The sequence below is a fragment of the Tupaia chinensis genome, unplaced genomic scaffold (genome assembly GCF_000334495.1).
Source record: "Tupaia chinensis unplaced genomic scaffold, TupChi_1.0 Scaffold000252_1, whole genome shotgun sequence".
NCBI classification, from domain to species: Eukaryota; Metazoa; Chordata; class Mammalia; order Scandentia; family Tupaiidae; genus Tupaia; species Tupaia belangeri.
In genome coordinates this window covers 2,212,179-2,238,180 of record NW_006159732.1, presented here as the reverse complement: position 1 = coordinate 2,238,180, position 26,002 = coordinate 2,212,179, and the positions used below count along the sequence as shown (strand labels likewise).

General features: G+C 40.8%; 1 protein-coding gene and 1 pseudogene across 1 annotated transcript in view; both read left to right on the top strand.

Moving 5' to 3' along the window:
* The window catches only part of LOC114007916 (mitochondrial pyruvate carrier 2 pseudogene), a 5,384-nt pseudogene extending 3,350 nt beyond the window's left edge, over window positions 1-2,034 (top strand).
* Window positions 1-26,002, top strand: part of CLIC5 (CLIC family member 5) — a 110,269-nt gene that overhangs the window by 23,097 nt on the left and 61,170 nt on the right. The window lies entirely within an intron of this gene.

The window sequence follows — 26,002 nt, the reverse complement described above, 5'->3', positions numbered from 1 at the left end:
GATGGATTGGGAGCTACTTTTAGAAGTCAGAAGAGAGTGTCCAAAATCTCTGTAAGGACAATCAGGAAAGAGAACAGAGTTTGTCTAAACCGACTTCCAGGAAAGCATCAGTGGGGTGGGGAAATTGGGTATCAAAGCTAATAACATTGTGAGTCTCTTCCTTCTCCAACGTCTTGACAAAGGTGAAGCAAGATTCAAATGGATGTCAAGAATACCTAGAGGGCAAACTGAGTCTCAGTCTCACACATTAGCACTTTTTGATGGCAGTAGAGCACTTCTATCCATGTGAGCAGGAGATCCAGCTGCTACTCCAGATAAGAAGAGCTTCAGACCCTCAGTACTGACTCCATGTACTGAGAACCAGGTCCTCGTAGACCAAGACCAGGCATTAGCTTTATCCCCAAGTTACTGCCCCCTTGCCAGCAGCTGCAGCTACACTGAGCCTGCCAGAGGGCAGAGTCTGGGCAGGGACCACATCTGACTGGACCCCAAAATGCTCTGCTTTGCAGTGTACACACTGTTGGCTGGATAAGTACCACCATGTGCAGGTGGAATAACATGGAAGTCACAGGCAGCCCTTGCTGTTGAAGTGCTTGAGTCCATACCTTTGTTTTTAATCGCAATGAACTTTTGAAAGCCATTTAGTAGAAGAAATCTGATAAAATAAGGACAATAGTTAAGAATAATATAGACTGCACTGGGTTTTTCTGTTTTTTTTTTTTTTTTTTTTTCATGACAAATGGCCTTGGTATTCATGCTTTTGAGAGGTGTCTACACCAGATCACTCCTAAGAACACTTGTGATGGTTAATTTTATATGTCAACATGATCAGGCCATTGTGTGCCCAGACATTTGGTCAAACATTATTCTGGGTGTGCCTGTGAGATTGTTTCTGGGTGAGATTGAGAATGACATTGAATTAGTAGGTGAGCAAGCCAAATTGCTCTTCCTAATGTGGGTGGGACACATCCAATCAACTGAAAACCCGAATAGAAATAAAAGGTTGAGTAAGAGGGAGCTCTTGCCTGACTGCCTTGAGCTGGGACCTTGTCTTACCCTGCCGTCAGACTCAGAATGAACTATAAGTTCTTCATGGGTCTTAAACTTGCTGACTTCAAAGGTGGAACTTTATCATCGACTCTCTTGGGTCCCCATCTTGTTGGTTGCAGATCTCGAGATTTCTCAGCCTTAATTACATGAGGCAACTCCAATCAATAATCAGTCAATCCATACACACACACACATACATACACACAAACACACACATATTCTATTGGTTCTGTTTCTCTGGAGACCTCAACTAATGCTAATTTTGGTATTGCAAATGGAGGATTCCTGTAACAAATACTGAAAAAAAAAATAGAAGCAGTTTTGGAACTGTAACAATTAGAGATTTGGAAGAGTTTTGAGATGCATGTTAGAAATACAGATGCTGGCCAGCCCAGCATCTGCTGCTCCCGCGGCCTTCGTCTCTAGTGGCGGCAGGACTGGCCCGGGTGGACCGGGCGGTCTGGAGCGGGACAGACGGAGACAGTCCCCTTGGTGAGGCTAGGAGCAGGCCTGGTGGCTGGCTGCAGGCAGGCTAAGCCCCTGGTAGGCTGCCGTGGGTGGAGGCTAAGGTGCTGCCTCTCGTTGTCTGCTAGGTTGAGACATCCACCGCTGGCACCTGCAGCCTGCGGGCCACCTATCACCGCCTCATGGACAGAGTGGAGCTGATGCTGCCCGAGAAGCTGAGGCCACTGTACAACCATATGGCAGGTCCCAGAACATTGTTTTTTCTGGGCTCCAATTATGAAATGGGGCTTGGTGTGTGCCGGCCTGGCTGACATGAGGAGGCCTGCAGAAAAACTCAGCACAGCTCAGTCCACTGTCCTGATGGCCACAGGGCTTATTTGGTCAAGATACTCACTTGTAATTATTCCAAAAAATTGGAGTCTGTTTGCTGTTAATTTCTTTGTAGAGGCTGCAGGAGCCTCTCAGCTCTTTTGCATTTTGAGATACAACCAAGAACTTAAAGCTAAGGCAAGCAAATAAGAGTATTCCTGATTGCCTGAACAAGCTAGGTATGGATATCCCACTGGAAGCTATTGATAGTTTATCATGGTTATTGATAAGGCAGTGCTAACTATGCTATCGTCTAGAAAGCACAAAGACCTCTAACTATGACTGGTAGCTAGTGCTTGATTCAGCAGAAAATAAAGAAAACTTTTAATTAAAAAAAATACAGATGTTAAAGATGATTTTGGCGAGGCATTAAAAATGAAGGACAGGTTATTGGAAGCTGGAGGAAAAGAAATCTTTATTAGAAAGTGGCAGAGAACCTGACTGAACTGTGTTCTAGTGTGTTCTGGAAGTTAACACTGGCAAGAGATAAAACTGGATATTTTTCTGAGAGGATTTCTAAGCAAAGAGTAGAAGGTGTGACTTGTGTTGTCTTTACTGTTTATTGTAAAATGTGAGAGGAGGAAAATGAATTAAACAAAAGTGTTGTTAGGCAAAAATAAACCAGAACTTGGAGATCTAAAACTTTATTATTTTATCCACATAACAAAAAAATAAGAAAGCTTGTTCTAAAGAGAACACTAAGAGTGTGGCTGGACCATCTTTTGATAAAGAGACAATGGATGCAACTCATGAACTTAATCCACATATTCAGCAGAAGTCAGGAATTATTAAGAAGGGATTATGCCAGAGGGAACTAAAGAGGATAGAAAAAAGACAAAATGAAGAAAGGTCATCAGACTTTTTAGATCACGTGGGACTAGACTATAGAGCCACTTGGCTGCAAATGTGCACTTTTGCAGGAAAGAAGGACACCAAAGGAGATTGAAATCATGAGGGCTGCTTTCTTGGTCTCAAAGAGTGGGTGGTCGGCCTCAGTTTCAACAGGTTAGATGACCTCTGACCAGAGTTGTGGGGTGGTCCCTGTGGAGCCTTTGGTATAGAGCTTGTCAGATCTTGGGACTCAAGATGCTGGCCAATTTTGTCACTGGTGAGGGTTTTCTTTCTAGTTTGCAGATGGCTACCTTCTAGTTGTTGCCCACATGGCAGAGTGATAGAGGTAGATGTTTCTCTCTTTTTCTTTTTCTTCTTCTTCTTCTTCTTCTTCTTCTTCTTCTTCGGTCACCAATCCTATCAAATTAGGGTCCCACCTTTATGATCTCATTTAACCTTAATTATCTCCCCAAAGCAGTATTCAAATATAGTCACATTGAGGATTTGGGCTTCAGCATAAGAATTGGGATGGAAGGAGGGCACAGTTCACTCCATAGTATTCCATCCCTGGAGCCACAAAGCACATGTCCTCCACATATGCAAAATACATTCATTCTACTCTAACAGCCACAGACATGTCTATGGTTTAGCAGGAAAGCTAAAGCTTGGACACGCATACCAACAGGTATCTACCTTAAAGGGGCAGCAGAAGATAGTGCTGAAAATTGAGTTCAGACAGAGGAGCAATAACTTCTGGCAGGGGAGTTAACATAAAATACTTTTTAAAAAGAGAAGGGATGTTAATGTCTTTAGGAAGCAAACATTTTGTAGAGTTTCCTACATGCCAGCTAAGTTAATGGGGTCAACACTTTGGGTTAAGTCCACAGTACCACTCATGTTGCTATTCTCAGCGTCTTCCCCTGGATGCCAGCAGAGGCATATCAGGTCTCCAGTTTCATGGGCTGTTTAAGAGCCACACTGACTTTTGAGTGAGATAGAACTGCCACTGATACACAGGAGTTGTTCATGGAAAATGACTCAGGTGAAAGCCATCCTGGAATTGGGTACAAACAATATGGCCCTAGGGTCATCTGGTCCTGCACATGCCTCCCTTATTTTGGACATGGTCACAGTCACTGCCTTTTTTGTCATCTAAGCTTTAAATGATTCCCCAAGTACTTGAGCTACTGGCTACTATATTTGTGAATTGTAGTGGAGATTGCATCCTCGCCTTCACCTTGTGAATGAGCAGATGAGAAATCTAAGTTCTAAAAACCCAGTAGGACCTCACAGTCTCATCGAACTCAGGAGTTTTCAAGTATTTTCTAGTGGTAAGGAATTCTTTTTTATGTCAGACCAGGCCATTTATGGAACCTTACTAATAAACAAAGGATAAAAGAGAGGCTGCTTTGGCTCAGCCTCATCTCCACCAAGGTGGCTCCTAATGCATCTCCATGAAATACTGGAGCTCCAGGGACTGAGGTTCCAAACCTCAGTTCCTGCCTACCCTTTTCCTATGCACATAACATTTCCCTCCTGTCTTAGGAAACAGAATCTTTCATCAGAATTGACAATTAATCAGAATTAAGAGCAGTATTTTTATTTGCCTGTGGTCACATAGCTACTCATAGGCCAAGATGGGACTAGAACCTGGGTTTTCTGAATCCCTAGCAAGTAGTCCTAACTCTCTAGGCAGCTTTGTCCATCAGCAGAAAGGATTTTAACAATCTTTCATTCTTGTTACCACAGAGAATCCCATGGTACTGGGACGTCAATGATGGTGTGTCAGGATTGCAGTGGAAAGCACTGGCACCTCAAATGAGTACCTGGAAGAGAGTTCCGTAAAGGAATGACTTACTATGGTGTGAGCAAGATTTAGAGGCACAAACATGAGATAGTGGAGAAATATAGCTAGAAAGGCAATACTTTTACCACATTGGCCTTCAGTAAGTGGATGCAGCCAACCCAGAGTTGCCCACCAGAGATGAAGACAGGTCAATAAACTCCCTGATTTTGCATTTCTTAAGATTTTTGACCCTCCTCTGGTGTCTCTCGCCAGTCTACTTCAGCCCCAGTAAATGGAGGGCAGTGAGCCCTTTGATGCTGTCCCCACTGTCAGTCTACCAGAGTCCAAAGCAGACTGGGTCTGAGGGACAAACCCAGCTGTTTGGATCTCTGTAGTGCCACTTCACTTTGGTGTGGTGGTTAAGGTATTAGACTCTAACATGCCAGCCATATGTTTGAGGGTAAGTTTGCTTTTTTTTTTTTTAAAGAATTATTTATTTAATTTTATTTATTCATGATTTATTTTCATTTGACCAGACACACACACACACACACAAACACACACACACACACACACACACACACACACACACAGAGAAAGTGAGAAAGCAAGCCACCAGGTCTGGGACTTGCACCGTGGTTGGCCATGTGGGAGTGTCCAGTCCCTTAACCACCACGCCACTTGCCGGCCCTGAGGGTAAGTCTACTTTTTACAGAAAGGTAACTATGGGAAGAAATTAGCAAGGAGGTCAAATATGTATATTTTCTGCTCTACTATACTGGGTAGTGTAACAACTTTTCGATTTTTCCCTGAACATTTTAATGTGTAAGAGTAAACCTTAAGTTTCTGTCCTTGGTAGAATGAATTGATTTATGATCAGTTCACTGTTTATCTGGCACTTCTCACTGTTGCCTACCTCACTGCCCAGGTGACAGTCACACCGCACAAACAATCCAGGGCTCAAAAAGGGGCCTGGATCTCTCTTCCTCTCCACCTCAGATGTTTCTTCTTATCTCCTTTTGCCTTAACTTAGCTCTGGGAAGTCCTCTGGCCCCTCCCTTCGGCCTGTCCAAGCTGGGTTAGGTATCTTTCATGGGTGTTCCTTCAACACTCCATGCAGATTTGTCACTGCTCAGATCCCAATGCTTTATAAGAGTATACTGAATGTTTTGAATCTCCTCTGGAAGCAGAAATGGGGTCAAGGATGGTAATTATTGCCTTTGTTTCCCTGGTATTAAGATTATTTCCCTTGTTTCTCTGGCACTGAACAAATGCTTACAGATAGAAGGAAGAATTTCTTGAGCCTGGTCTTCTTATCTTTGAAAAGAAAGTATCATAGAAACTCAATGAATTCTTCATGAGCGAATTTGAGTACAAAAATTCTTCATGAGTAATTTTGAGAACAAATTTTGAGTACTAAGTGGAAAGGTACTCATCTAATGACTTATTTACCTTTTAAAGTCCACTCTTCGAATTCTATTTTGTGAGTAACCAGTCTCCGTAAAGGCTTCAAGCCCACAAAGGCCTCACCCTAAAGTGAGTCACAGGAGAAACATCCTGCTGACCTGTCACGTGCAAACATCTGCACCTTGTTGCATGGTTTATGGAGCACATGTATGACGTCATCTAGTTAGAACCTTAGAACAAACTGTGGTGGTGAGGGAGGTTAGTACAAATGCCATTATCCTCATTTTGTTGATAGAGGAAAAACAAATCTGAATGCACCTGTCTTGTCCCAAAGTGACATGGCTTGTGTAGCTATGGAGCTGGGCCTTCTAACATCCTGTCCCACATCCTTCCCACTGTGGCACAGTGAACCTAGGGACAGTACAGGTGACGGCACTGACATCATCAGTCCAAAGATGTCAGACTCCCAGACCAAGACCAGGAGGTGCTTCAGAATTAGTTCTGCTTAACTCTTGCATCTTGAACATAAAGAACCTATATCCCGATAGTTCCTCTGATGTTTATTTGTTTTTTAAATCCCAAGTACCTTCTTCAATCTGAAAGTGATCTGTTAAAATTTTATTTATTTTTTTTTACAGATTTTCCCTTCTCTTCACTGTCCTACAAGGTGTTTTCCACACTCTCTTTGAAATCTTCTTGAAGGATTTAGATCCTGTTCATCTCCGTGAATTACTCATTAGAAGATGACCTTCTACTTTGAGGACCTACTATGTGCTAGGGACTTTTCTAGGTGCTGAGACTAGTGAGCACTGAACAAAACAGACATGGTCCCTGCTTTCACATGACTTTTGTTCTAGGGATAAGATAGATGAAATATAAAGAAATAAGTAATTTTAGATTATAAAAATTACAATTAAGGAAATAGGGAGCTAATTTATGTTAGAGAAGGGATTTAAAAAAAAACCAAAACTCTTCTGGGGACCAGCAATTGGCGTAATGGCTATGTCTCTGGATTCCCATGTAGTCGACTGTGGTTCGAGTCCCGGACTCGATGACTTAAACTCACACAGGGCACATGTGCGTGTGTGCCCCAGGTCCTGAGAGGAGAATGGAGGAGAAGGGATTGCTCCATGGCCATCCCCCCTGGGAGATGATTTTTCTCTTTCTGTCTCCCTGTTTCTCTCTGTCTTTCTGGCAAGTGTGCATGTCCTATAGCAAAAACCTCTCAAAAAAACTCCAAAAAACAAAAAACTTTTCTGAGAAAAGCACTATATTTTAGGCCTAGTGTAGGTTCTTAGCATTTACCAAAAGCTGAGGAACTATTTGGTGACTAAATACATAAGCATAAATCAAAATAAATGAATGAATGTACGATAACCTGTATTTTGTAAGTTTGATTTCCTCAAGTGGGGGCGGGTGCTCCCCCACCAGGATGGTTTTCATGCTGAGATCCACCCCAGCCTCCACCAGCTAGGATCACAAGCACAAAAGATTTCTACATGTGAACCTGGGACTATCATGCGTGGTTTCAGCACTGTAGAACATTGTGCCACCACTGTGCCACCATCGCTAGCCTGTATGGCTAGCCTGTATTCTCTCTCTCTCACTTTAAGCTTATTTAATTATTTCTTCCATGAGTGAGTGAGAAAGAGAGAGAGAGAGATGGTATTCCCAAAAAGGTCAGTCAGCCTCACAGATGTCACATTCTGCTGCTCCACCATCACAGCCTGCACCACCATCACACCCTGGTGTTCTCAACTAGGTATGCCTCCAACCCACCTCCACCTGCCTGTTGCCTCTTTATACCACCCAGTCCATACTAACTCTTTTTTTTTAATAATAACTTACTTAATGTTATTTATCATTATTATTATTTTCTAATTTGTTACAGGGAATGTGCACTCACGAGAGAGAGAGAGAGAGAGAGAGAGGAAGAGGAAAAGTGAGAAAGAAAGCCACCAGGTCCAGGACTCAAACCATGGTGGTCCATCTGGTAGTCCAGTGCCTTAACCACCATGGCACCTGCTGGCCCGCCTACCTAACTCTTCTATGTGTCTCTTCACCACCTGCCCCCATGCACCCGTAACTCCCTGAGGCCGACCTTGACACACAGGGCACTATCAACTGGGCTGAACTCTGAGGAGTGCATGTGCACAATTCCGGCAGGTTGTTGTAAAGCTACCCTTGACAGTGTGGTGTGCCAAGTACGCCTCTTCCTGCCGTGGCCACTATATCCTGGCATTGTGATCCAGTCCCAACCCTCACTCAGGAATATAGGGACATTAATCTTTGGATGACACTTTGGTGGCTCTAAGCATGACTATGACACCCCACCTCAAAATGTGTGGATTTTTATGACTTCCTGGTCAGAATACCAACAAGGCCCTACCTGGCCAGTCCCCACACCCTCCTTTCTAAGCTGCTACATGAACTGCAGATCTGATGAGATCAAGCCTTGAAAAAGGCCCAGGGCAGAAGTTGAAGGATTTAACAGATTCACTGAGAATTATGGGGTTTCGCTGAATGTATGCCACAAGGAAGCCCTGCTCCTCTATGTTATTGGGATTATTTCATTCATTTCCTAGAACTTGTGGGCTTTTCCCAGTGAAGCCTACAAAGAGAGGCAGCCATCTTCAGTAAATCATCTCCTGCTTGAGTCATTTTTCCCCTTTCATCAACACTTTTCTTATTTCTGAATTTATCATTATTCTTTTCAGCTCTTATAGACTCCAATTTCATGTCATTCAGGCTGATTCCCAAACAAGAGATTAAAGTGTCAGTCAGTACTAAAAGCTAGTCATTGACTTCTTAAATGTCCCTTATTAAAACCACTCATCTATGCAGCAGTGCAACGTGAGACAATTAGAGATGACCCAGGTCTTTATCGCCATATGTGAAATGTCTCATGAGTTGCACAGCATAAACACACACACACACACACACACACACACACACACACACACAGGATATAGATAAGTTTATATGTTTAAGTATATATGTTTACACACACACATATATAGATAAGTTTATACATTTAAATATATGTGAGTTTATACACACACACACAGACACACAAACACACATATGAAGTTTACTTGTGTCTTTCATGAGCAAGAATGGCAAAAAGAGAGAGAGAAAGAGAGAACTCCTGCAACAAGATCCTGATGTCAAAACCCTTAGTCTTCAGCCACCAGGGTCAGGGGCACTCGTGTGCCTGGTATACTCAGGGAGGTCTCCAGATTTGAACTGGAAGCCTTTCCATGTATGATTGCCTTGCAGAGCAAAGCATTTTACTACTGTGCTACCACCTAGCCCCCTTGATCATAGACTATATTATCTGTAATCTATTTATAATATAAGAACTGGAAGAACTGGAAAAGTCTTAGAGACAAACACACCCACTCATGAGGAAGCTGAGTCCCAGGCAGGAGTAGGAAGGATTTTCCCAGGTGACCCATACTGATAAGACAAGAGTAAGAACCCTGAGGGCCGGCCAGTGGCATAGTGGTTAAAGCACTGGGCTCTGAAATGGCCAACCACAGTTTGAGTCCAGACCTGGGGGCTTGCTTTCTCACGTTCCATTTCTCTCTCTGCTCAAATTAAAATAATAATAATAGTTATAAATAAAATTAAATAAAATAATTCCTTTAAAAAAAACAGAGTAAGTACCCTTTCATGGTCTGTTCTCTAATTTTCTCTTGCTATTCAAACCACTGGTTTCATATCTCCTTCATCTTACAGCAAAATCTCCCTCTGAAGTGGGGCTCTCTCCGTTCCCATTTCTCACATTGGATTCATCACCTTCCGGGGTCCTAAGATCAAAGTTTCAGGATCATTTAGACTATTCGCAGTATTTCATCAGCTACCAAGTCTTCTGCCAGAGTAGGCTCTTTAACTGGCGCCTGCCAAGGCTGAGCAGTAAACATGAAAGCGTGTGGTTTTCTTCCCACCTATGCCTGATCCTTCCCCAAGTTCATAATAAGGGGAGTCTGCATTGTAAGGACTGCTGATAGAGAAGGAGTATTGCATACAGCAGTCTTTGATAAATTCTTGATGAGATCTGTCTACTGCTCAAGCTTCTCTCAAGTTATAAATCATAGTGTTGGAGATAATTGCATTACTTTTTCAGGTATTTGGAAACAGCATTATTTAATTTGTTTAAATGTATACTTCACTTACTTCTGACTCCTTCTTTAGTTTCTAAAAAGTTCAGTGTTGGGACCAGTAGTAATGGCTATGTCACTGGACTCCCACGTGGTCGACCATGGTTTGAGTCCTGGACCCGGTGGCTTAAATTCACGCCGGGCACGTGTGCGTGCGTGCTCAAGATCCCAAGAGGAGAATGGAGGAGAAAGGATTGTGGCATGGCCATTCCCCCTGGGAGTTGATTTCCTGCTTTCTGTCTCTCTGTCTGTCTCTGTCTGGTGAGCGCACGTGCCCTATAGCAAAAACCTCTCCAAAAAAAAAAAAAAAAGTTCAGTGTCTAGAAATTTCAGAAATTGTATAGGACAAGAAGGTTCTACTGTCTAGTAAGTAAAAGCCCATAAAATGAAATAGCAATGAAATAAAACGTGAAAATAAGAACTCTAAGAACCTATGGAAAGGGTCAACATACCTATCAAGAGTGTGCTTCAGATATTGATTTTGAGTTTCTTTGAAAGTGTGTGTGGAGGAGAATATACAATCAGCTATAGAATTTCCTTTTTGAGAGTAGAAAAAGCCATCTAACTTCTTGAATGAAATAAAATTCCTTCTTACTGAATTACATTGGAAAATAATGTTTTCCCCCTCTACTTATAAAAGGAAATCACATGCTTTGTAGAAAATTTGGAACATACAGATAAGTATAAAGAATATCACCCAAGAACCACTACTCAAAGAAAACTTTTGATAACATTTTGGTTTCTTTATTTTCAATGTGGTTAAAATTATTGCAATTATCCACCTATGCATTTTGCAGTGTGCTTTATTCATAACATGTTATCCCTAGCATTTTCCCTTAACATTAAATATCCTTTTACATGTGGTGATGGGTTAAACCTAAGGTCATTTCTCATATGGTGTTTCATGAAGAATGTGCGAGGAACATCCAGGAATATAATACAATCATCTATAATTTTTTTTTAACAAACGTAGTAGAAAGGTGTGGTTGATTATTTTTTCTTGGTGCAGTTGGTAAAAACTGAGGCCATGACATTGAGATAAAATTTATGGGGGCTATCGGGTGTGGTAGTGGTTAAAGGACTAGACTCCCACATGGTCAATTGTAGTTTGAGTCCTGGACCTGGTGGCTTGAGATACACCGGGCGCATGTGTGTGCATGCATGCTTAAAATCCTAAAAAGAATGGAGGAGAAGGGGAGGTCAGTCCCTCTTGGGGGTGATTTCTGACTTCCTGTCTCTGTATCTCTGTCTCTTTCTGTCTCTGGTGAGCACATGTGTCCTATAGCAAAAATTTCTCAAAAACATGTAATTTAGGGAAGATGAGTTTTACCATGCTAATCTTATATGGCAGAGACATTTAACTATTGGAAGCCCAGAATGATTAAAGATAAGACAGGAGGCCAGAAGTTTAGGTGGGGTCACACAGTCTTCCCTGGGCCAAAAACAAAGAATGTAGAAGTTGTTATGTTATTGTTATTAAAGGATAGAATAAAGACAGTCACCCAATCTGTTTATTTTAAATAAATATTTATAAATCATTACATAGCTTAAACAAAACTTCTCTGCAAAAGACAAAGCCTTGAAAGAGAAGACTTTCCTTTTGATACATGGGCAGATCTGTTTGAACTAACTGCCCATTCAGTAGCAAAAAGGCCAATGAATATGGAAACAAAATATGCACATTACATGCACATAGCACACACATAAAATCCAGCCCTGGGAAGAACCAACAATACTCCTTTGTTGTTTTTATTGTTCTCCTGACCAGACAGCTTTCATCTGTTCTAGTTATATTAGGAAAACTCATAGGTTGGAGAATTAAGTACACATGGCACATGCATAAAGTCCAGCCCTAGAAAAAAATAAACAATACTCTCGTTGTTTTCCTAAGCTGCCTGTTATCTATTCCAGTATGTAGGAAAACTCATAGATTTGAGCCACTGTGATGTCCATTGCCCATTTAAGCATTAAAGCAGAGTCTGGAGGGATTACTGACACTGAAAACTCACTGGATTTGATTCATCGGAAGATGAAATTGTAATACGATGAACCAAGGAACTATTTAAGATTTCCAAGCTGCTTTGAAGTAAACGAACTCACTCATGAATAGACATTGTATGAATGTATTTATTAAATGTAAGCATCTATGATTAAGTGTCCTCTTAAATCCTTTTTTGAAAGTAGAAATGTGCATACATACAGTGACCAACTCCTTCCAGTTTCCCAGGGACTTTCCCAGTTTAAACTCTGACATTTGGAATTGTTTCATAAAATTACCATTGGTCTCCCAGTACATTTAACAAACAAATAAATAAGCAGACAAAAAATAAATCCAAATGGGGCCAGCAGGTGGCATGGTGGTTAAGGTGCTGGATTCCCACATAGCTGACTGCAGTTCGAGTCCTGGACCTAGTGACTTGAAAATCATACCAGGAGCATGTGCATGCATGCTCAAAATCCCAGCAGGAGAATGGAGGAGAAGAGATTGTGGTGTAGCCATCCCTCCCCCGGGGGCTGATTTATCATTTTCCCTCTCACTGTCTCTCTGTCTCTGGTGAGTTCACATGCCTTATGGCAAAAACCTTAAAAAATATAAATAAATAAATAAATAAATAAATAAATAAATACAGAGAGAAAATGGTGAAAACGAAAGGGCCCTCTCCCAACTTCCCACCCGATATTACCAAATGCTTCCCTGACCATGTGGAACACATGCTGTTTACTATTTATAACATTCTGCCTTATTCATAATGTGCTATCGTTATCATATTAGTCTTTATCTTTCTACATGTGGCTAGAAGTTATAAGCCTTCTAGTCTCATTTCTTCCTCACTGTCGCTCTGAGTGATGGCAAGGCAGCTGTCAGTGGTCCACAGATGAACAATTCCCACTTGTTCACAAGTATCCAAACCTAAATCCCAGATTCCTTACTCCTAGTCCAGTAGTTTTTCCACCACTGATAATGTACATTTTTTTCTTTAGTTTTGCTATAGGGTATGTGTTCTTGCTGGAGAGAGACAAAGAGAGAGAGACAGAGAGAGAGAGAGAGAGAGAAGGAAAGTGAGAAATAACCCCTCAGGGGGATGACCATTTCACAATCCCCTCTCCTCTCAGTATTCTGGGCACACACAGTTGCCTAGCATGTTTTTCAAGCTGTTGGGTCTGGACTTGAACTATATAGTTGGCCATGTGGGATCTAGCTGCCTTAACCATCACGCCACTTGCTGGCCCAATAATTTACATTCTTTTTATGGTGTTTACACCCTAATCTTTCTGGCAACCGAACATAGGTAGACTACGTATAACTACAGCATGGATTAACCCAAAGACTTTTCAGCCCTTTTTAGTTTTAGTGCGCACATTCTAAACGAGGCTGGTGAACAGTGCTATAACCCCATTTTATAGAAAAATGAAAGATTTATAAAAAAATCAATTAACTTGGCTTGGATTGTACAACACAATTTACAGACTGACAGTTACTGCTATTCTCTGTAATTGGATATATTTGTATTCATGGCACCTTTGAAAAGTATTTTTTAAAATCAACAACATAACTATATAGATATATTGAGTTATTGGGAAAGTCATGATGCATTTTTGAATAGAAAAACCATAAAAAAAATGTCATGACTTTCTTGACCACCTAATAGATACATATTAATGTCTAGATTGACAAGGACTAAGACAAAAGCAAGTGCTTACCTGCCCCAGTGAGAATCTGAGAGCATCATTTATATGAGGGTGTTTCAAAAAGTATGTGAAATAATGGAATTAAAGTATAAATTTGTTTTGATGGGAAAAAAATACATGCTGGTTGGCAAAGAAAATGATCCTCTCCGTCATACAAGTGTAAACCCTGAGACAGAAGACATTTCTTTAAGAAACAAAAAGAGGAGATAACTGCAGTATATAAGCATTCTTGTTTTTCCTCAGCACACAGGCTTCCTATCCCCTGTGGATTGCAGGGGTGGCCGCCCAGCCGCTTGTACTGCACAGTCATGAGCACCGGAAACTCTCAGTATGGCTCCTTCAAAGAGCCCAGGTCACTAATGGTGAGGCATTAGGTTTAACCCCTGGGGCGAGGATCCAGCAACTGACTAGTCCCAGAGGTAAAGAGGCAGGTAATGTCAGGAGGTGCAGGATGGGACCTGTTCAATAGCTGTAAGCTCAGCTGTCTTCTCAGAGACAAACCAAGTCATGGAATTTCAATAAATAATTTAACCTCCTCTCCAGTTTCAGCCTCAGTGTTCACTTGCAGCACCTGGCTGCCACTGTCATTTGAAAACAGGCTCCTCCTCTGCACGAGGGATGGAAATTTGGCTGAGATTCACTGACATTTTTAGAACCCAGAAGGGCCAGATTACTACATACAAGAGTAGAGATTTTTGTACATTCGTCCACTTTAAGTCAAATGGCAAGGTCTCATTGTTCCTTATGGCTAAATAGTATTCCATAGTGTATATGTGCCAGAGTTTTTCCAATCCATTCATCAGTTCTTGGACATTTAGGTTGATTCTATGTTTTAGCAATTGTACATAATGCTGCAATAAACATGGATGTACAAGTGTCTTTCCAATTGAGTCTTTCCTGTCCTTTGGGTAAATACCAAGGAGTGGGATTATAGAGTCCTATGGTAGTTCTATTTGTGAGTTTTTTAAATGAAACCACATATTGTGTGCTATAGTGACTGTACCGATTTACATTCCTACCAGTAGTATAGGAGGGTCCGCTTTCAGCACAACCTTGCCAGTACTTACTCTTTATTTTCTTGATCAAAGCTCAAAGCCTTTCTTATTGGGGTCAAGTGGTATCACATTGTGGTTTTGATTTACATTTCTTATTTGTTAAGAGATGATGAACATTTTTTTCATGTGGATTTTGGTCATTTGTACATCTTCCTTAATGAGTTCAGCTCATCTGCCCATTTTTAATTGGATTATTAGGGTTTTTTGTTTTGTTTTGTTTTGTTTTATTTTGTTTGATTTGTAGATAAGCTGCTTGAGTTCAATATATATTCTGGTTACCAATCCCTTTTTTGAAACATAGTTGGCAAATATTTTCTCCTATTCTGAGAGTTGTCTCTTCACATTAATTTAGATTTGCTTTGCCGTGCAGAAGCTTTTTAGTTTGTTGATATCCTATTTGTCTATTTTGGGGATACTTATCTGTACTTCAGGGGTCTTGTTTAAATACATCTTTACTACGGTATTTTCACAATCTTCCCCTTTATCTTCCACCAGTAGTTTTATGGTTTGAAGTTTTACATTAGAATCTTTGGTCCATTTTGAGTTGATTTTTGTTAATGGGGAGAGAAGGGAGTTTTATTTTTCTTGAAGTGGATATCCAATTATTTCAGCACAATTTGCTGAAAAGACTTTCATTTTTCCACTGCACCATCTTCTATCCTTTACAAGGATCAGTTGGCTATATGTTTGGTGTTTATTTCTGGATTCTCTATCCTATTTTACTGGTCTATGTGTCTGTTTTTGTGCCAATACCATGTTGTTTTGATTATCACAGCTTTGTAATGTATTTTGAGATTGAGTACTGAGATGCCTTCAAATTTATTCTTTCTAAAGTATTCCCTTGGTGATTTAGAATCTTTTATGGTTCCAGATAAATCTTTTTTTTTTTTTTGGAGAGGTTTTCACTATAGGGCGTGTGCACTCGCCAGACAGACAGAGAGAGACATAGAGACAGAAAGCGAGAAATCACCCCCCAAGGGGGATGGTCACGCCGCAATTCCTTCCTTTCCATTCTCCTCTCAGGATCTTGGGCACACACGCACACGCGCCCGGCGTGAGTTTTAAGCCACCGGGTCCAGGACGCGAACTGTGGTCGACTATGTGGGAGTCCAGCGACATAGCCATTACGCTAACTGTTGGTTCCCGGTTCCAGATAAATCTTATGCTTGTTTCCCCCCCCCATTTCTGTGAAGAATGTCGCTAGTAATTTAAGTAGAATTTTCATTTTGATTATATTGAGTCTTCCAAGTACACAGGGTGTCTTTCTATTATTATTTTTTTTAATCACAATTTCTTTTTTCACCATTCATATTTTTTCTTCTAGAGGTCCTTCATTTCTTTAGTTAGGTTTATTCCTAAATATTTGTGTGTGTGTGTGTGTGTGTGTGTGTGTGACTATTATAAATGGAATTGCTTTATTCAATTCTGCCTCAGTTTATTCATTGTTGGTGTACAAAAATACTATAGTTTTTTGTATATTTATTTTATATCCTGCCACTTTACTGAATTAATTTATCACTTCTAGTAGTTTTTTCATAGATTCTTTTGCCATCTGCAAATAGGGACACTAATTTCTTCTTTATCTATTTGAATGCCTTTTTTTTTATTCTCTTGTCTGATCACGTTGACTAGAACTTCCAGTACTACATTGAAAAGGTATAGGAAAATTCAGCAGCTTTGCGTTTTTCCACTTCTTAGTGGTAAAGCTTTCAGCTTTTCCCCATTCAGTATGATGTTAACACTGGGCTTGTTATATATGACTTTCATTGTGTTGAGGAATGTCCTGTCTATATCTATTTTCCTGGGAGTCTTAATCATGAGGGGATATTATCAAATGCTTTTCTGAATCCCTTGATATGATTATGTGTTTTTTTTTTATCTTTCCTTGTGTTAATGTGATGTATTATATTTATTGTTTTGTGTATGTAAACTATTCTTGCATTCCTGGGATAAAGCCTACCTGGAAGATCTAATGCTAAGTGAAGTAAGCCTGATTATGAATATACCCACTCAATATATATCTATCTATCTAATATATACACTCTATAGCATAAATTGAAAGATTTGAAGATACAAGAGTAGGGAGGACTCATGTAGATACTAGAAACTAGAAGAAGGGTATATAGTAGATGGTGGGGGAGACTTAAGAAACAATTCTTATCTAAACATGTTATATATAACATTCATATGTGCAAAGATGTATTTTTTAAGAAAACAAAAGATGAATAACTGTATTTGTTACAAAGGTCTTTGAATTGTTGATAGATGAGGTCTTTGTCTTCAAGCAGTTGTGAAACACTGTCTTTTCAAACACCAACAGACATAAATCACCTAGAGATCTTGTTAAAAATACAGATTTTGATTCATTAAGTATGGGGTATGCCTGAGCATCTACATTTCTTTTTGCTTTTATTTATTTAGTTTCTGTTTATTTCCTGAGAGAGAGAGGCATCTCTGAGGGTCTTCACACCACAATTCTCCTCCCAGATCTGTAGCTAGCTAGGATTGCTGGACACCCATAGGCACGCTCAGCATGCTGAAGTTGAACCAGGACGTGAGCAAAGAGCTTTCCCACAGAATCTCCAGCACAGAGGAGCAGAGTCTCTATTGCTTGCACCAGCGTAGCCAGGCTTGATAATCTAAATTTTTAACAGGCTCTTAGGAATGCTGATGTAGCTGGTCTGTGATACCTACTTTGAGTAAGAACAAGACTAGAGACTACAGACAACTAGAATTTCTTCCTATCAAAAAAGTTGTTACTTTTACAGTCAATGTTGGGAGTTCAGTGGGAGAGATGGAGAGCTCTTACTAGGACTCTGCTGAGGAGCAGACTCTTTCATTTTCCTAAGGGGACCACAGAGCTCTAGATGTCATATTCAAGCTACAGTCTTACTCCACCTGTGAGGCACTGGGTATGGGGATATTAGGTGCTATTATTATGCTTATACTTTCAGAACATTTGTGTGTGCATCATCTCCTTTGATTCTTTTTTTTTTTTTTGGAGAGGTATTCGCTACAAGGGTGTGTGCTCTTGCCAGACAGAAAAAGAGAGACATAGAGATAGAAAGTGAGAAATCAACCCCCAGAGGGGATGGTCACGCCACAATCCCTTCTCCTCCATTCTTCTCTCGGGATTTTGGACACACATGCACACGCGCCCAGCATGAGTTTTAAGCCACTGGGTCCGGGATATGAACCATGGTTGATTACATGGGAATCCAGCAACATAGCCATTATGCTAACTGCTGGTTCCCATCTCCTTTGATTCTTCAAGAGATCTTGTGAAGCAAGTGGGAGCTATTATTCCTAGTTATAGATGAAAGAAAGATCTTGAGGGTAATTCAAACCATTTTTGTTGTTGTTGTTGTTTTTCTGGGTGAAAAGATAGAGAAAATAAATGCCTAGTTACATAACTACAAATATTATGAAGTCCTTGATGATCCCTTGTTCTACTTAACATTAACATGTTTCTAAGACCTCATTTCTCTTCAGCTCCATGCTTTATCTCTGAACTGTGGTCTTTGTATACAGGCTACATTTTGAACAGCTAGAATGAATATATCTACCCTTGGTCTATATCACAGACTTAGAAGAGAAAAATAAAACAGGATCTGTTTTATGCCTTAGTATAAAGGGAATGTGATAAAGAATGGTGCAGTAAGAGCTCATTGGGAAAACATTAGGGAAAATTGTGTACTCATTTTAGCTTTACTCCTTTTCATCACACTCTTCAATAGAACTCTTCTCTCCATGAAAGCGTCTGTAGAATTCCATCTAAGACTGGCATTATAAATGAAACATGTAGTCACCAAATGATGCTGTCATTTTTTTCCCCACCAATCCTAATTAAGACCTCAGAAATTTCTACACGATGCTTATTTTCAGGTTTCGGCAACAGTTGGAAGATGAACCAGAGTTGAAACTTCTTTATCAACCCATAAAAAAAAAATAAAATAAAATAAATATAATTGGAAGGGGCTGATCCTAAACATTAGATAGTATCTAGAAGTCTATCCGGCTAATGCTTGAAGGTCATCACCTAGCATCATCTGTTCTAAACATAGCCCAACAATAGCAAGCTTCCTTCCTTAGGAAGAAGGTCTGGCAAATAAAGAGAAGCTATTGTGGCTTTGGCACGTCCTGGATTACAATGGTAGAACTAATTCAGTGGGGGTTGGGGCTGGGAGGTGACCATAGTACAATTTTTTTTTTTTTCTCATTTTAGGTTTTTATCATAGAGCGCATGCACTCACCAGAGAAAAACAGAGACAATGAAAGGGAAAGTGAGAAATCACCCCCAGAGGGGATAGTCATGGTGCAATCACCTTTCCTCCATTTCCTTCATGGGATTTTGGGCATGCATGCACACATGCCAGACATGATTTTCAGGCCAAGTCTAAGACTCAGACCATGGCTGACCATGTGGGAACTACCACACCACTTGCTGGCCCTCACAGTACAAGTTTTAGCAAACAAGTAGAATAATTCTATATGATTCATTCACACTGAATGAATAAGTGATATGATATAAGATATAAGTGATATGCTTTGATGACTATTAACAGCTACATAAACTTCGACTCCGGACCTGGGATGGAGTATTATTTGTTAGAACTGAAAACTTAATTTTATTTTTTCTAATATACCAGATGACTGATGTGAGGGATCCATGGTGTGGATATTACTTAGGATGCAGGAGACAAATGAATATTTTTGGTGCTTATGAACTTGAGTACCCCGAGAGTATTATATCCAATCCTGAGATGTACAGGAAGGATCCAGCAGAATAGAAGGAAAGAACAACTTCTGCACTTAGCTTATTTTGGAGTCAACCTATGGGGGATGTTTTGTCCTTTACAATGACTACTTTTAGTTTTTTCTCTTAGACACGAAAAGAAGAACTCCATTAGAGCTTTTCACAAACTAGGACCTCTTGTAATTAATTAACTGCTTAATTAATATTGCTCAACAAGTGAGCAGAGAGAGAATGCAAGAATTTGGGTTTTTACTTTTTTTTTTTTTATTTTGCTGGTGAAGTTGCAGAAGGTCAAGTTGAGGCAATGACTCTTGCTCAAGGGCAAATGTATCTTGCAGAACAACTGAGACCAACATGCAGGTCTCTGACTACTACTGGCCAAGCAGAAAGCAAGTGGACAATCTACCTTTTGGAATTGCAGGGGAATTGGTGGGGGGAAAATATGGTAGGTTTCGTAAATATTCCATTTCTTAAGAGCAATACTTACTCCCCCATCTCAGATTGTGGCTTCCTGGGAAATGGCTCAAACTGTTGTGTGTGTGGTGTAATGACTGAGGTAGGTTTAATTCTTTGTGGATGTACAAATCAATAGAACATTTCCTGCCTGAGTCTGCCATTTGGAAAATAGGTTTTCACCTTTTGGCCTGGAGATTACAGAAGACAGACTCCTTTCAATTATAGCTCTGTCCGAGCTCGAACATACATCTTGGCCAGACGTAAGTTCAGATTGATTTTTTTCAAGGCAGAGAAAACAAAGTTGGGTCTCCTTGACACAAAACCTGGTTCAGTTTATAAGTGTATAACAGTGAAACTATTTTTAAAAGCTTCCTTTTAAAGCAGACGATACAATCATCCAGAACAGCAATCATCACAGCAAGTTTTAAAGGAGCTTGAAAAAAATTAGTTGGGTGGGTTCATGTATTAAGACACTTGACTGGCTGGAAGGTTTCTCTACTGCACAAGGGCATAGGGTGACTTTCTTCAGACCTGTGGCATTTGGTGGGCTCGTTGGAAGTGGTGTTGGGGGGGCAGAGGTCCAGAGGGCAGAGGGACCATGAAGACAAGTGATATGCTGAGTTCTTTCTTTCTTTCTCTTTCTTCTTTCTTTCTCTCTTTCTTTCTTTCTCTCTTTTTTTAAAAAATAATTATTTTAATTAATTAATTAATTAATTTATATTTGACCAGAAAGAGTGAGTGAGAGAGAGAGAAAGTAAGAAAGGAAGCTTCCAGGTCTAGGACTCGAACCATGGTCAATCATACAGAAGTACAGCGCCCTAAACCCCCACGGCACTTGCTGGCCCCAAGTACTTTCTCTCCACCAGGCACTGTCTTCTCATCTTACTTGTGTTATCCTCTCGATCCTCTCAGTCACCCAGCAGGGAGCAGGAGAAATATGGAGGGGAGAGACTTAGCTACCAACTTCGGTTTCATAATTCTCTGGGAGCTCAGGAGCTATAGTATCATTCAGGCTTCTTGTCTTTATCCTGGGTAAATCTTCTACATTAAAATATTCTGGACTCCACAGTTCAAGTCTCAGACCTGGTGGCTTCCTTTCTCACTTCCTCTCTCTCTCTGTGTGTCTCTCTGATAAAACTGGAAAATAATAATGATAATAATAATAAATAAAAAAGTTAAATAGAATAATTCTTTTAAAAAATAGTATTCTATAAAATAAAGCTTGATTAGAATCCCCATCCTTTTTTTTTTTTTTGGAGAGGTTTTTGCTATAGGGTGCTTGCGCTCGCCAGACAGACAGAGAGAGACAGAGAGACAGAAAGCGAGAAATCACCCCCCAGAGGGGATGGCCACGCCACAATTCCTTCTCCTCCATTCTGCTCTCGGGATCTTGGGCACGCACACACATGTGCTCTGTGTGAGTTTAAGCCACCGGGTCCGGGACACGAACCGTGGTCGACTACATGGGAGTCCAGCGACATAGCCATTACGCTAACTGCTGGTCTCAGAATCCCCATCCTTCAATAAGAATTTTTCTTCCTGTGTCTTTAGCATTTTGCTCTTTTAAGATAGTAAAATGAAGACCAGCTGGTGGCATGGTGGTTGATGTGGCTAGATCCCACTTGGCTGACTGTTATTTGAATCCCGAACCCAGCAACCTGAAACACATACCAGGCATATGTGCGTGTGTGCCCAGAGTTCAAAGAAGGGAAAGAAAGAGAAGGAACTGCAATGTGACCGTCTCTCTTGGAGGATGCTTTAGCTCTCTCTCTTTTCTCTCTCTTCATCTCTCTAGGGAGTGCACACACCTGTAGTAAAATTTTTTTCAAGATAGTAAAATGACAGTTAAGGAAGGACTAGCAGACAGGTCTCTAAAGATGACTTTCAAAAGGATTCCATTTTATTTCCTGTATGTTTTGTGTTACGTCTAAATTACTTACATTGAGGATTTTGACTGAAATGTCAGCCTTTCCCATTCAGTGGCGAGCTTCTCTCTCACCATTTGTCTATCTGGCCTTGGAAAAGTCACTCTTTGAACCTTACCTGGCCTAAAGGGAAGGCATTTAAAGGACATGGGGAACAGGAAGTGGCCTTCCAAATGGCATACCTCTTCAACTTCTTTTAAAGGTAGCATACTGAGAATTCAAGAGGTCTTCTAAAATTTCCTGGAAAATGAGTATTATGAAAAAAACGACACATGTATTTCAAAATTTTTTGGCACTAAAATCAATTCCCACTTCAATTTTTCTCCACAGATTTTCTGAAATTTGCTTGTACAATGGAAAGATGTTAGACGAAAGTTGTGCATAGTACAGCCTTGAGACAGCCAGAGAAGGGAGTCGGGGAGGTTCTTGTTTTAGGGCCTCATTTCCCTCTAAACTACGGCGCTGGCTCTTGTCTCACAGACCCACCTATCTGCCTTTGCAGGATAGAATGCCAGTCTGCAAGCTCCTTTACCCTGTTGGGAAACGTTTCTCCACCCGCACCATGAGCCAGGTGTGGTAAGGGGAGCTGTTCATCTGTGGAGACTCTCTATTTGGTCATTGGCATTCTAAGATGCAAACAAAAAATTCAGTGATGATTCGTTTCCTCCCAGCCACAATTTAGAAATGTTTTCAAGTGTCTTTTGTGATCATCTCTTCTCATTTATTCACTTTAGAGGTAACAAAATTAAGGCCCACAGAGGAGAAACTACTGGCCCAAGGTCACTCAACTTTGTGCCCAAACTAGGTGTGTTACTAAGGACTCCTAATCCTCTGCTTTTTTTGTTACCTGTCTTCTTCTGCTTGCAGGGCTACCCAGGGGACTCATTTCACTGGAACATCCTGCTTTTCTAGGTATTCTGATTCACAAAGCTCTTACTGCACAAGTATAGAAAAATGTGACTGTTCCAAACTCACAGCACTCATATTAATGGCAAAAACAAAATATTCTGATAGTCTCCCTCCTCTAAATTTTAAAGAGTAATGCATTGTTTTTGAAGTCTTCTAACTAGCCCTGAACTAGTTTTAAATAGAAAATTTTAAATGGCTATTAAAGCAGTTTTGTGATAACAAGTACCCACCCCTTGACCTAAGACACACTTTACACAAGAAAACTTTGGAAAAATAAAGGAAAAATAAAATTAAAGTGCAAATTTATTTTGGTATAAGACAAGTTTAAAATCTATGCATAGTATTTTTTTCCCTTTTTTAATGTAATGGTTTTTAAATTTTTTAAATTTCTTTTTTATTTTAAAATTTTGCTACAGGGTGTGTGTGCTCATGGGAGACAAAGAGAGAAAGAAAATGAAATGGGGATGGCCATGCTGCAATCTCTTCTCCATTCTCCTCTTGGGATTATGAGCCTGCATGCACCCACTGGCTCTGGCCACACAGTCAGCCATGTGGGATCCAACTGCCTTAACCACCATACCACCAGATTGCCTGAAAATTTTTCCCCCATAATATGCATTTTCCATGGATTATTTGAAGACCCTTCATATAAGCACTTCATTGTGAGCTGCAGAGGTAACAAGTTGGCTGGCTCTCACATGGGTTATAGTAGGTAGAAATACGCATGTCTGGTTTTAAGACTCCCTAGAAACTACTGCTGCCTTTCTTCCTACTTTACTTTTTGCTTACATCTGGACTGTGAGCAATTAAAGTACACCCAGAGGAATAAAAGTTAACCAGTTATGCCCAGTTCATATTTAAATGAGAAAGCTTTCAGATTTGGTGCCGACAGACCAGAGTAGGGAGAGGCCATGTTGGCCAAGAGTGGCAAAGGAGGTTAGAGACCCATGATGGTAGAAATGGCAGACCCAGGTGACATATAGAGGCCCCAGAAGATGAATGTTTGACTACTTTGTGACTTCGCCTATGATCAGACTGAGGTCTGTAGAATGGGAGAAGAAAGGGTTCTGCAGAATTGCTGCATGGATTTCCCTGGTACAACATAAGGGATAAGACCAACTACTTGCAGTTCTCTACATACTTGCCTGTGTAATCCAGCCTCCAGGTCTGTGCTGACGCTGTCACTTCTGCCTGGATGTTCTTACCTACTGCTTTATTTCAAAATTTTTCTTACCTTTCAAGGCTCATATTAAGCATCATTGCTGCTCTAAATTCTCCCCCAAAGCCTCACACAGGCACCTTCGTGTTCCTACTCCACCTGTGTTCTGTCTTTACATCTTTCACTAATGAGCTGGTCATCATCTCTCTCTCTCTTGCTAACTCCCCTGTGTGCCAGTTTCTCCAGAAAGGGACCATTTCTCATCATCACTACACTCCCAGTCTTTGGCACTGAGCAGCCCCTTGATAAAGACAGTCATCAGGATATGTGGCTACACTCTGCCCACGTAACCCAGAGACCACAAGTGGCTGAGAGCGAAACAAAAGCCTTCACAGCCAAGAAAGCCACATGTAGGACTTTGCGGGGACTCCACATTTTAGAAGTTTCTAGCCATTCCTGGTTAGAAAAAAGTGGCTGGAGAGAGGTAATGTGGTTGTACGTTTGCGGCCTGCACTGAACTGACCACATGTAGACCTGAGCCCAGGGGCTGGGACTGGACCCAGTCACTTGCTCTGTATGTATCTCATGGGAGACCCACCTGGCAGAGCCCAAGAGCCAGAAAGATGACAGGTGGCAAGTGGTGCTCTTGGCATTGTCCATGGTTGCATGGACTTGAGGTTCTCCAGATGTCTTTGACCAAAATGCACTGTCCACTCACTGAACAACTCAGAACAGTGCACTTCCTTCAGAGCCTATGCAGGGAATGCAGGTGAGGAAAACCAGTACAGATGTGGGCTAGGAGGTGGAAAAGGGCGGGCCATGAGAGATTTTCCAGTTAGATAGAGAATGGGGGGGAAAAAAGTAGGGAGAATGATATCCAAGTCCTGCAATGCCTGGTGCAGTTTGTCGCTCCTGTTCCGAGCCCAGAGGCACTGACCCGTGTGTCTACAATGAGTTCAGGAAGCAGTTCTGTCTATTTTTAATAAGCTCCTTGGGTGATTCAATCATGCATCTCCACTTGTGTGTCAGTCTTGTCTGAACATTACCATCACCTTGAAAACTTTGAGGGGAAAAAAGTAATGCTGATGTCTGAATCCTCCCCAAGACTAATTAAATCAGGAGGTCCAAGAGTGGGGCCTAGACATCGCATTGTAAAATGAGTGTATCAGGGTATAATGTTCTACTCTGGAGTATTAGAGTAGAAAGCCTTATAAATACTTTTTGTTGACATACTATAAAATACTAATTTCACAAAAAAAAATTTCCAGAGGGCTCCATATTTCAGTGACTTTACTTGATAAATCTCGTGACAGATGTGATTTTTAATGCTATAAACTTTATTTTCCTTTTTTCTTTCTTTTAGATTTTGCTTTAGGTTGCATGTGTTTACCAGAGAGAGAAAGGGGGAAAGTGAGAAATCATTCCCCATCAGGGATGGCTTACCAGAAAGAGAGAGAGAGAGGGAAAGTGAGAAATCACTCCCCAGCAGGGATGGCCATGCCTCAACCCCTTCTTCTCCAGTCTCCTCTCAGGATTTTTAGTACACACACACACACACACACACACACACACACACACACACGGTGTGCTGGGTACAGGACTAGAAATGTGCAGCCAGCCATGTGAGATATAATGCCTTAACCTCCATGCCATCTGCTGATCTGTGCCATAAGCTTTTAATCTATTATATTTGAGAGTTTGGGGTTGATGAGTGTTTACTAAGCTAGTAAGGTAAGGTGACATATTTTGTTATTTTCCTCAAGTTTTTCCAGACCAGCTTATCCTATTAAAATGCTATATTCAAAATGCAACATTTAGAAAATGAGAGCAGAGAGGAGGATGAGTAATAATTAAAAGTACTCTCATCTATCCTAGAATCCCAAGTTGCAACCGTGTAAGGGATGCAGTGCTCAATGCTAAGATACCCTATGTGATAATGGAAGATTATAAGAATTTCCAGTTCATTTCTTAAATGTAGGGA